Below are 10,309 nucleotides of genomic sequence, written 5' to 3'. Positions count from 1 at the left end.
GTGTGTGTGTGTGTGTGTGTGTCTGAGTATTTGAGGTTAACTGAGGTGAATTGGGACAGTGTAGGCGGCGCATTAGAGCAGCTCTGCGCTACCAGAGATGATGCAGTGCTTTGACCTACATTCAAGCTCAATTCCTTTTATATAAGAAGCCTTCTCAGAATAGTTGGAAAAAAAAACCCCAGCAAATAATATATTTTTTTGCTTTGTGACAACTGTTTTCATAACAGTATGTTTAATTACAGCTGTCTGCTGCAGGTTCCTGAGTGTGTGCAGCATGCCTGACTGCACGCACACAATTTCTATTTCCAGTGCATCTGTGTAAGAGCTGGTCTAAGGTTTAAACCACAGGGGCTTGTGATCTGCTAAGAGGTAGACTGTGAAAAGAAGCTGTAAGTGTGCGGGTATCCGTCTGTGGCTCAGACAGAAAAAATTTGAGAGTGCGGATGAGACCCAGCGCACGTCTGCATGAACGGCTGAGAGAATTAAAATTAAACAGAAAAACTGCAGCAAGTGAGTCACTGACTTGTTTCCGATGAACGACAACAGTTCTTCAGAATTGCAGTCACACCTAATCGGACATCGCTGTTAATGCTAAATATAGCTCTTGACACACCGGTCACAATAAACTTCTTACATGATAAACACTACTAATTTTCAACCGAGTTAAGCGAAACTAACCTAAATTAAATTGAAACTCAATGGAATTTACACAAAGGGAACAAGAAAGATGAAATATTTGTAAGTGGGTGGTTTTCCTATTTTTTGTGTGAGAATCAGCTGAGCAATGCTGCACAAATACTAAGAGAAACAATTGTTCAAGCTGTTATAAATATGACAAAGTTTATAAATATAAATACCGAGACATGAAGAGGTCTCAGAGCAACCAGGAACAATAGCAGAGTGAGCGTGTCATAGTCACATGCCAGAGAGAGAGAGGCTGAACCAGTGTAATCCTGAATGGGCCGGCTGCTCCGACACTCCTTCCTTAAATGTAATGTTTTAATAATGCATGGTCATTCTGAAAGCTACAGCCACACTCAGGTTTCCCTTGTAGTTCCCATGAGCTCACATTTACTCACCACCTTGCCTCATCACAAAATGCAATCACAGTAAAAGATAGCTCTACAACCCCAGGCCAGGTGATGTAAACTTTAGTATAGGTTTGCACTGAGTGAATGATTCTTAAGGGAAAATTCTGGTTTGATAAAGTTCAACATTGTACTGTGCCTTGTGTCAGAGATCCGGGAACATCACTACAGATTAGTCGTAAAGGGGAAGAAGTGAGCAGTCAGACAGTTGGTGTGATTGTTGAAAAGGAGGATGTAAATAATTTTATGTTAAGGTAAAAGTGGAAGGTATCACACCTCTCATGGTGGTCAGATTATGTATATTAGAGTCAAAGCAGGAAGTTTGTAACACACAGGCCACAATTTTGCACTTCATCTTTTTATTTACATTTTTCAAATAACTGTGGCTCGGTTTGTTTATGATCGTTGTGTTTTTCACCCCAGCCACCTTTTTTTTGTCTCAACAAACAGGTTGGTGAAGAAATATTATTGCTGGAACTGAAGAAATGGAAAAACATGAATATGAGATCCAAGGGTAATCACCGTCACAGGTATCCCTGAAGGACCTGAACAGCCTGATGTCTTGGAGAGACATCACTCACCTTATCCTTGGATAGGTTGTGTCCTTACGGAGTTGCGCTGTGGGCTGAACTTGGAGTCGCCTGTGATGAACTACTTACAACCTGTTTACAAGTCGGCCATGGTGGTGCTGTCTCAAAGGGGGAGAACAGATATTATTACAGATTTACTTCACTTAAGAAAATGATCTACCTACTGCTCAAGGTGAAGCTATCAAATTGCCTGTTCTGCAATCAACTCATCAAAAACCACAAAATGTTCAGTTTACCACAGAATACAACCAAACAGAAACTAGAACTGTTCTGTTATTGCTTTTTGCTTAAAATCACTGAAACAGTTTTTTTTTTATTTTTTTTTTAACTTTATACATGTAAAAGAAGCAGGCTGGGTGCAGATTCATAAGATTCATTCAAACAAAAACACCTATTGGCAAATTCTACACACCTGCCAGGTGTCTAGTTGGGCTGATGGTAAATCCAGGATGCGTTCACAGACTTGGGGCACCAAACCAGACAGTAGCCCCGACTTATTGTACAATAAAAACTGAAACTGAAGAAAGTATGATTTCAGAAGATAACAGTAGACTTGCATGTCCCCTGTTTGGCTTCTTTCCCCTCTTACCTCATTTGGCCCAGGCTGCAGACCTCAGAGATGCTCCAGTGAATTTCAGCAAACACAGCAGTGCCACGCTAATGCAATGTGACAATCTGTTTTTCCATTTTGCACGGTTTTGGAGGCAGCAGTGGGAGTGACATTTTTCTAATTGAATATAATGATGGAGAGAGAGGGAGGTGGGCTCCAAGCTAGAGATTATAATGTGCCCATTTTATAGTTTTTTATGAAGGACAATGTGCAAGTTTTAACTCCTTGATAACTCCTTGAAAGTGAATTATGATATTGACCTTATATCACCTTTCACATGTGATTATTGTGTTAGTAAGAATATTATTTACTGCTCATAACTCAGATAACAAACACATTTCCTCTGTGTCCCCGTCCTTCTTTAACCATTTTACTTGTACCTGACTCTCACTTTTTACTCTGCTGTAGAAGAACTCAGGCTTTTCCTACTGAATAGGACTAAAAAGTTCAATTTTTTTGCACCTTGATCAATGTGAGGTACCATTTGGTTAAAAGCCAGGAGTTATTTCTAGCACTCCTTTTCTTATTGGACCCGAGAATACAAAGTGCATGCGCTGACATAACCACATGCATGAAACGAACACAGGGGATACCCAATAGGCAGCTTTTCTTTTGCTAATGCTTGTAAATTAACTCATTCGGCAGTAGAAACTAGACAACAGACACATGCGTTAACCAAAAACTTTAGGTGATGTAACTTACAGACAAAGTCAAACAATGGTAAAAGGGTCATGGGAAAGTTTACCACTACACATTTACGATAAAGTGTAATATTTCATACTGCCTCCTTTTGTTTCTGGCTGTTTAATTACTGTGGGATTAGACACATTTAGCTTCCCCAGATCCCTCACCCCTCCACACACCCCACAGGCGTCTTAATCGGGATGGCCTTAGGGGCCCGTGGCACTAGGGGTGCAGCCTTTGTGGGCCCAGCAAAGAAAGGAAAGGAGTGTGTCAGCGATTTAGCTGAGAGCTAGAGCCTTGTTTGGCCTCTTGCCTGCTGCCTGGTCAACTGAGTTTCTGCAGGGGCACTGGGCAGAATGACAGAGCCAGTTACAGTGAATCAAGACCTTGTTGGACCTAGGTGGGTTTGCAAAGATGGATGGGGCAAGATGGAGAGAGGAAGAATGGGCATTTAGTCCTTGTGCTGGGATTCAGCCGGTTCATTCTGGTTAGTTTTTGCTCTGCAGCCACAGAGCCAAAAACCTGAGGAATGCTTGAATCCATTTGTTCTTGGGGCTACTTCACGTGGTCGGGTTGCTACTGTGCTGGCATAGATGAATCTTAAGTCTTCAAAATGACATGTGGTCATGAGTTATCCAAGGCTCCAAATATTGGTTACAATTAAGCTGAAATCAGCATATTTCTGAACCAACATTTGGCATTTCATCTCTATTCAATTATTCTCTACTTTAAATTTTCATATTTCATACATTTTCTCCTCAACATATCTAAAAAGATACAGGGTGAAGGAATTAAAGAGTAAAGCACCCGTGAAAAGTAATATGTGATATGACTGATTAGTGTTCCAGGGTATGATTTCTTGCCACACATGGTCTTTTGTTAGCTACTGTGCTTTATCTTTCAGTTACACAACCTCTCAGGCAATGGGTGAAGTGAAATGAATGGGATTGAGAAAGAGTTAGAGACTACAGTTGACGTGCCAACTGTCCTAAAGGACAACATCCACTTTGGCATACCGCACTCACTGTTGTCTGTTGCCTTGGTGAGTGTTGCTGTTACTTATCTGTACTGAGTGGATGCATGAATAATAATTTTACCACATCTTGTATGTCTTGTCATGTATGCTCCTATGCCGAAATATACATTTAGCTTTAAACTGTCACGTGATGATGTGCATACAGTTAAAAGAGTAAATCTTAAAGATGGTAAATAACGAAACTACACTTCTGCAGGGTTTTCCAGATCTGCTTTTACTTCTCTACAGTATTGTTTGCAGACACATGACTTACTAAATTAACCAAACATATTATGCAATAATCACTGGAAAATTGCCATGTGGTTCAGAGATCTGCATCAGTTTATAAGATATTTGTTGTCAGAGTCTTCCAACATAACTTTGGAAAAATAACCATGTTTATTTTGAAAACTTTGTTGCTTAAAGACAAAAACATCTTCTTTTCAGAAATGAAGTAAAAATGCTTTTGGCTCAAAATCTTTTTCTACAAAAAAGATAGAATTTATTCACTATTATATAATAAATGCCTAATATATGTAAAGAACATGTAAATAACTATTGTGGTTTAAAGAAAATATAGATTTTTGTCTGTGCTACATTTATTGTCCAACTACTTTTGATGATTATTCATAGTAAAAAAAACAAAACAAAACAAAACCAAAAAAAAAACCACACACAAAGTCCTTAGCATTTTTCTTTTACTTTTCTTGTATGCATGTATCTGAAATTTGATTGATTGATTGATTGATTGATTGCTGAAAAGGCCTAATATTTTCAACATTTCAAATCCTCAGCAGGTTAGGTAGTCATCAAAATGGATGTGATAATATTTCCTTTCTGTAAAATACTACCAGAAACATTTTTAGAATAAATGACAAAGAAAAATAATTTTTAAAATTTTTTTTTATAACCAACGTATTTCCCCAAACTGCAAGGTGGCGCAGTTGGTTAGCACTGTTGCCTCGCAGCAAGAAGGTTGCCAGTTCTAAGGTTCTAAGCCCTGTGATAGACTGGTGACCTGTCCAGGGTGTCCCCTGCCTTCGCCCTAAGTCAGCTGGGATAGGCTCCAGCCCCCCATGACCCTAGTGAGGATTAAGCGGTGTATAGATAATGGATGGATGGATTGCCCCAAAAACAGGATAAATATCTGTCTAAGAACTTTTATTAACTGCTAGGAAGAATGAGTAGTTTTCCTCAGAAAGTGATTTTAAATTGAGGAATTCCCATTTGGGCATATTGTAATGAAATTCATTTAGTGCCTTTTGAATAAAAAGTTACTGTACATTAAATTTGAGTCAGCTGCACTGAATTAAAACCAACTGAATAATGCCTTTATAGAAATCGTAAAAAATTAGAATGTCAGTTTAAAAACTTGTTCACTGTATCACTATCTCAGCAGCGTAAGAGAAACGACAACAAAAAACAACAATAAACCACATACAGACAGTGACACAGAATATGTCTGTTACCATCACTGTCATTATCCAGTATATCTGACTCTTTTGTCATCTTGTTGACACTGGCTGGGACTGAACTCTATGGAAAGTAAAGTTGATTGATTATGAAACTTTCTGACATGTCAGGTGTCTTTCAGTAAAATAAAAGTGAGTCACTTCCTGGTTGCTTTACAATAGAGATGTCATGGTAGATGACTTCCTGCATTGTATCTCATATGGACCATTAGCCACTTTCAGACAGTGCAGAGAGACCTGAAAGAAAGTTATTCAAAAACTTTAATGAATGCATGAAGACAAAGACTTTCTTTGTCTTCAGTGAAATAAGAGCTTAGCCGTCTTGGAATAAACAATTGCAGAAACAATGCCCATGTGTTCCCATGTGAGCATGTTCACTCCACACTTCTAACTAAGCTGAGTTACAGCAACTGATATGCAGAAACCTTTTAAACAGCTGTTCTTGTTTTTGACTTGTCTCTGGGATGTTTTACGGAAATAGTGCCCTGCAAATAATCACTTTGTCCATTACAGTGTGGTAAAACTGAAGATTTCCTCAAGAGGCTTCATGCAGGATTGGTGGCGTTACAAAATTGATTTTAAAAAGGAAGCTGGAAGCTTGATGAAGTAGTAAACATCTGCACGTTGTGTAACATGCACTGTTGGTTGTTTTATTTGCGATAACGGGAATGGGAAGTCATTGACTGAATCGGTTTGGGGTTACATAAGATTGGATGGTGAGACAAAGCTAATATGATAACATTCAATAACAACTTTCTACATTTTAAACTGTCAAGACAAAAGCTGATGATTGACAAAAGCTGTTCTTGATGTAGTGATTATTTCACAGTACTTTACCAACAGTGTTCCTGTAAAGCTTTGTGCTGGAGACTAGGCCATATATGCTACTAAAATGCAACCCATCACCAATTTCAGAAGGACGCTGAGCATGGTCCATTCAATGTGGAGGTTGCCTATAGCGCTAAAATGACTAGAAGTGGTCTGCTTCTTTTCAGTACGCATCAATAGATGATTGAACTTTTGAACTTTTTTTTTTTTGCAGATCTCCAACCAACTGCTCTGCAACGTGACAATAGTGTAGTTTTGACAAAAGCACGTAAAAAAAAAAAAAATTACAGTGATCTTAATGGACAGCCTGACTGAAACGTGTCTAACCTGATTTCCATATTGTGTAGAAATTAATATACTTATATATCAATTATTTTAGCAATATCCAACTTGTACAGCTAAAATATAAAAAAATTAAAAAATAAATAAATATATATTTAAAAAGCTGTATTTTATAGATTTAAAACTGTAATTTTAGGTTTACCTCTATTGGCTCAGAATAAAAATAACATGAGACTAATTAAAACCTTTTTTTTTTTTTTTGCCAGATATCAGACTTAAACACTAGCGTATGCAACGGTATCATATTGTAAATGATGTGGGTAAAAAATATATATATAAATAAAATAAACAATAAATTTAAAAAAAAATAAACAAAACAATAAAACAAAAGTGAATCTTCTCACTAATGGCTAGTTAGATGTTTTTGCTATTGTACCATTTAAAAAAAAATAAAAAATAAAAATGCAACATTATTGTTCCCATAACTGAGAAAAACTGTCACCATATAAAAAAAAATTACTTAAAAAAAAAAAAAAAAAGAAAAAAATTCAATAAGGGTTTTTTTTTGTTTGTTTGTATGTTTGTTTTTTGCCATTGTTTGATATGCGCAGCTAAAAAGAGAAAGGAAGGGGGAAGGCATCCAGCAAATGGCTCTGGGTTGAGGCAATTCTGGGCAGCTGCGATAAGGAATCAGTACACGCTCTACCAGGGGAACTACCAAGGCCACCGAAAAATAACGTTCTTATGAAATAATGGCGCAATAGTGTTTCCAGTACAACAATGTTATATTTGCAGCATATATTTCCCAAATACATCCTGGAGGTCAACGCGTCTCTCCGAAAACCTAGGACTAGGTTTAAGAAGAAGAAGGTGCAATTTGGTACCGTGAGTTGAAGTCATCTGTGTTGTAAATATGGACACAATCAGAGCAACAACGTGAATTTGACACCTGCTTGCATTAGAGGTGATGGTGTTCAGACCACCAGGAAATCAGCTGACCGTGCAGTGGGTTAGTAGCCACGGAGCAAAGACTCGGTTTTTGTTTTCAACAAAAGTAGAGAACTCTGCCAAGGAGCAGCTTTAGCCCATAAACCATAGCTTACCATCACAATCAGATCATTTTTTTGTTGTTGGTTATTGTGTGGCTGCAGGGTGACGCAGTTGGTAGCACTGTTGACTCGCAGCAAGAAGGTTGCCGGTTCGCGTCCCGGTGGGGGCACCGGAATCTTTCTGTGTGGAGTTTGCATGTTCTCCCCGTGCAGTGTGGGTTCTCTCCGGGTTCTCCGGCTTCCTCCCACACAGTCCAAAAACATGTTGAGGTTAATTGGTGATTCTAAATTGTCCGTAGGTGTGAATGTGAGTGTGCTTGGTTGTCTGTCTCTAAGTGTGGCCCTGTGATGGACTGGTGACCTGTCCAGGGTGTCCCCTGCCTTCGCCCTGAGTCAGCTGGGATAGGTTCCAGTCCCCCCACGACCCTAGTGAGGATTAAGCGGTGTATAGATAATGGATGGATGGTTATTGTGTATGTTTGCCTCCTAACTGTATCTCAGTTACAGATGCATTAACTCAAACACTGTCTCCGTTAACATTAAATAAGTGGAGACAGCAGGAGTATGTAAAAATATGACGCTTTAACAATTAATTTTCATGAAAATATTTGCTCCTCAGCATGAATGTTGTGGTTGTTGACATGCATCAGGTAAACATGAGTTCAGATTGTTTTCCCAGGCATTTGAATTCCACCTGAGTTATGTAACGTATTTAGCATAATCCCGAAAGTCGGATAACACCAGCATGAAAACAAACAGGGTTGACGGAAGACCTACACCTCTCCCTCCTTCTTTGCGTGAGTTCATTCCCAGCAGCAGCAGAGTTACCCGTCGAAGGAGTTATTCTATTTAGATGAGTAATAAAATGTTTCAACCTGCTCCGAAGTGGCTGAGTAAGGCTTCTTGGAAGGGGGCCACAGTCTTAAGCAGTTGAGAGGGATTCCGATTTGCACGCCACAGCTTTAGATGGTCACAACAGAGGTTCGATTGTACAGCACTTCTGAGAAGAGTTGGAGGGATTAAATCAAAGAGAGCTTTTTTGGAGAACTCTTTTTCTTATTATTTGTATTGTCAAAGCTGTGAAAGCATGTAAACATTGTCAGCTGAGGCCAGGGCTAGGGGTCACCGGGTGAAAGGTTATCAGTGATCATCAGCACAGCCCCTTGACTAATCTTAGACACACCACAGCTTACGCACGTTACTATTGCCAAATGTATGTTGCATCATTTATTGTTAAGTTATGTTTTAAATAGAAAACAGCAAAGAGCATGCTAAAAAAGAATGCAAAGACAGCACGGATTATTATATCTTCAATTCGCTTCTTTTAGGTTTTGCTGCTCCTGTCGCTGTGAGGCTTTTCCTTTGTGTTTGCTCATGATGACTTTGCATATTGGCTGGCGTGTCAGTGAAAGGTGAAGCCCTCAGAAAAAAATGTGTTCTCAACAGGATGTGATACATAAATTGTTGAAAAAAAGGGAGGAGGCTTCTGTCTGCTTTTAAAAGCACACTTGAAAAACTTCTGACAGTATACTATCAGGCCTACAACCTTAATAACTTTCTTTCATGATGCCTCTGGTTTCTATAACATCATCACTTTGCTCAGGATTCTTCGTCATTTTTGGGGGCTTTTTATCAGAGAATGGATAGTAGAACGATGATAGGAAACGAGGGCAGAGAGGTATTCAGAATGACATGCAATCCTCTTTTATTTTTGGTCTGGACCTCTGCATTTTTGGTAAATTCTCTAAAGATGGCTACAAATTAAGGGGGGAAAAGTCCAAAACAGTGCATGTATCAAGTATTTTAATTTATAGGGAAATACCTGCAATACTAATGCCTTCCCTCAGCCTCAGACATACATTTGAGCGGATTTGCAGCTGCCTGAAAAGCTAAAAAATAAGTTGAACATCAGTATTTGTCGTGAAAGCGCCATGGACAGATCACTTTCAAAAAATGAACATTTCTGTTTTTAACTTCACTTCTATTGAACAAATTACTGTTATCTTTGGGTTTCCCCTGCTTTGTTAAATTACCCATAGAAAAAAACTATTACTTTAAATGTTAATCACCAAAAACAGGTCAAAGCTGTCCATCCACATCAGAAATTCATATTTTTATAAACGCTAATTTGTTCTTCTACAATATTTAAACATGAAAAACACTTTGTTTTGTCATGATTTTACAGATATTTGCCATTATTTCCACCATTTTTACATTTTTTTGATCAATACAGTATTCCTGTAAATCTTTGTGCTGGAGACTAGGTCATATATGTTACTACAATGCAACCTGTCACCAGTTTCAGAAGGATGTCGAGCATGGCACGTTCAATTTGGAGGTCGCCTATAGTGCTAATATGAGTAGAAGTGGTCTGCTTCTTTTCTGTAACAAAAGTGGGTTTGGGAATTTTAGTCTTTCTGGAGTCTTATTGTATTTCAAAACTTCTCCCAAGCGTCTCTTAACAGTCGAGGCCCTGGCTGTTCATTTTGGCATCCCAGTTGAGGAGCAGCTGAGTGACGGATTTTTTCAAGTGGAAACTTAAAAAAATAAATAGTATAGGGCCTATGGGGTTAGGTATTACCATGGTGGTGGAACTGAGACTACAGTGGAATGTGCTGTGAAAAGGTAAATTCAGCAGGCAGTCCTAAACTCCAATTTGTATTCCTGTTGACTGTAGATATAGCCTATTGT

The 10,309-nt window shown here is 38.6% G+C and overlaps 1 protein-coding gene across 1 annotated transcript in view; it reads right to left on the bottom strand.

Moving 5' to 3' along the window:
• phc2b (polyhomeotic homolog 2b (Drosophila)) overlaps nucleotides 1-4,663 on the bottom strand; it is a 55,137-nt gene extending 50,474 nt beyond the window's left edge. Inside the window, exon 1 of the mRNA XM_008279538.1 lies at nucleotides 4,658-4,663. The gene's annotated coding sequence lies outside the window, so the exon portion shown is untranslated. The remainder of the gene's footprint in view (nucleotides 1-4,657) is intronic.
• Between the last annotated feature and the right edge of the window lie 5,646 nt (nucleotides 4,664-10,309).

Source organism: Stegastes partitus, unplaced genomic scaffold (genome assembly GCF_000690725.1).
Source record: "Stegastes partitus isolate 25-593 unplaced genomic scaffold, Stegastes_partitus-1.0.2 Scaffold5, whole genome shotgun sequence".
Classification (NCBI taxonomy): Eukaryota; Metazoa; Chordata; class Actinopteri; family Pomacentridae; genus Stegastes; species Stegastes partitus.
This window is presented reverse-complemented; position numbering and strand designations above follow the sequence as displayed.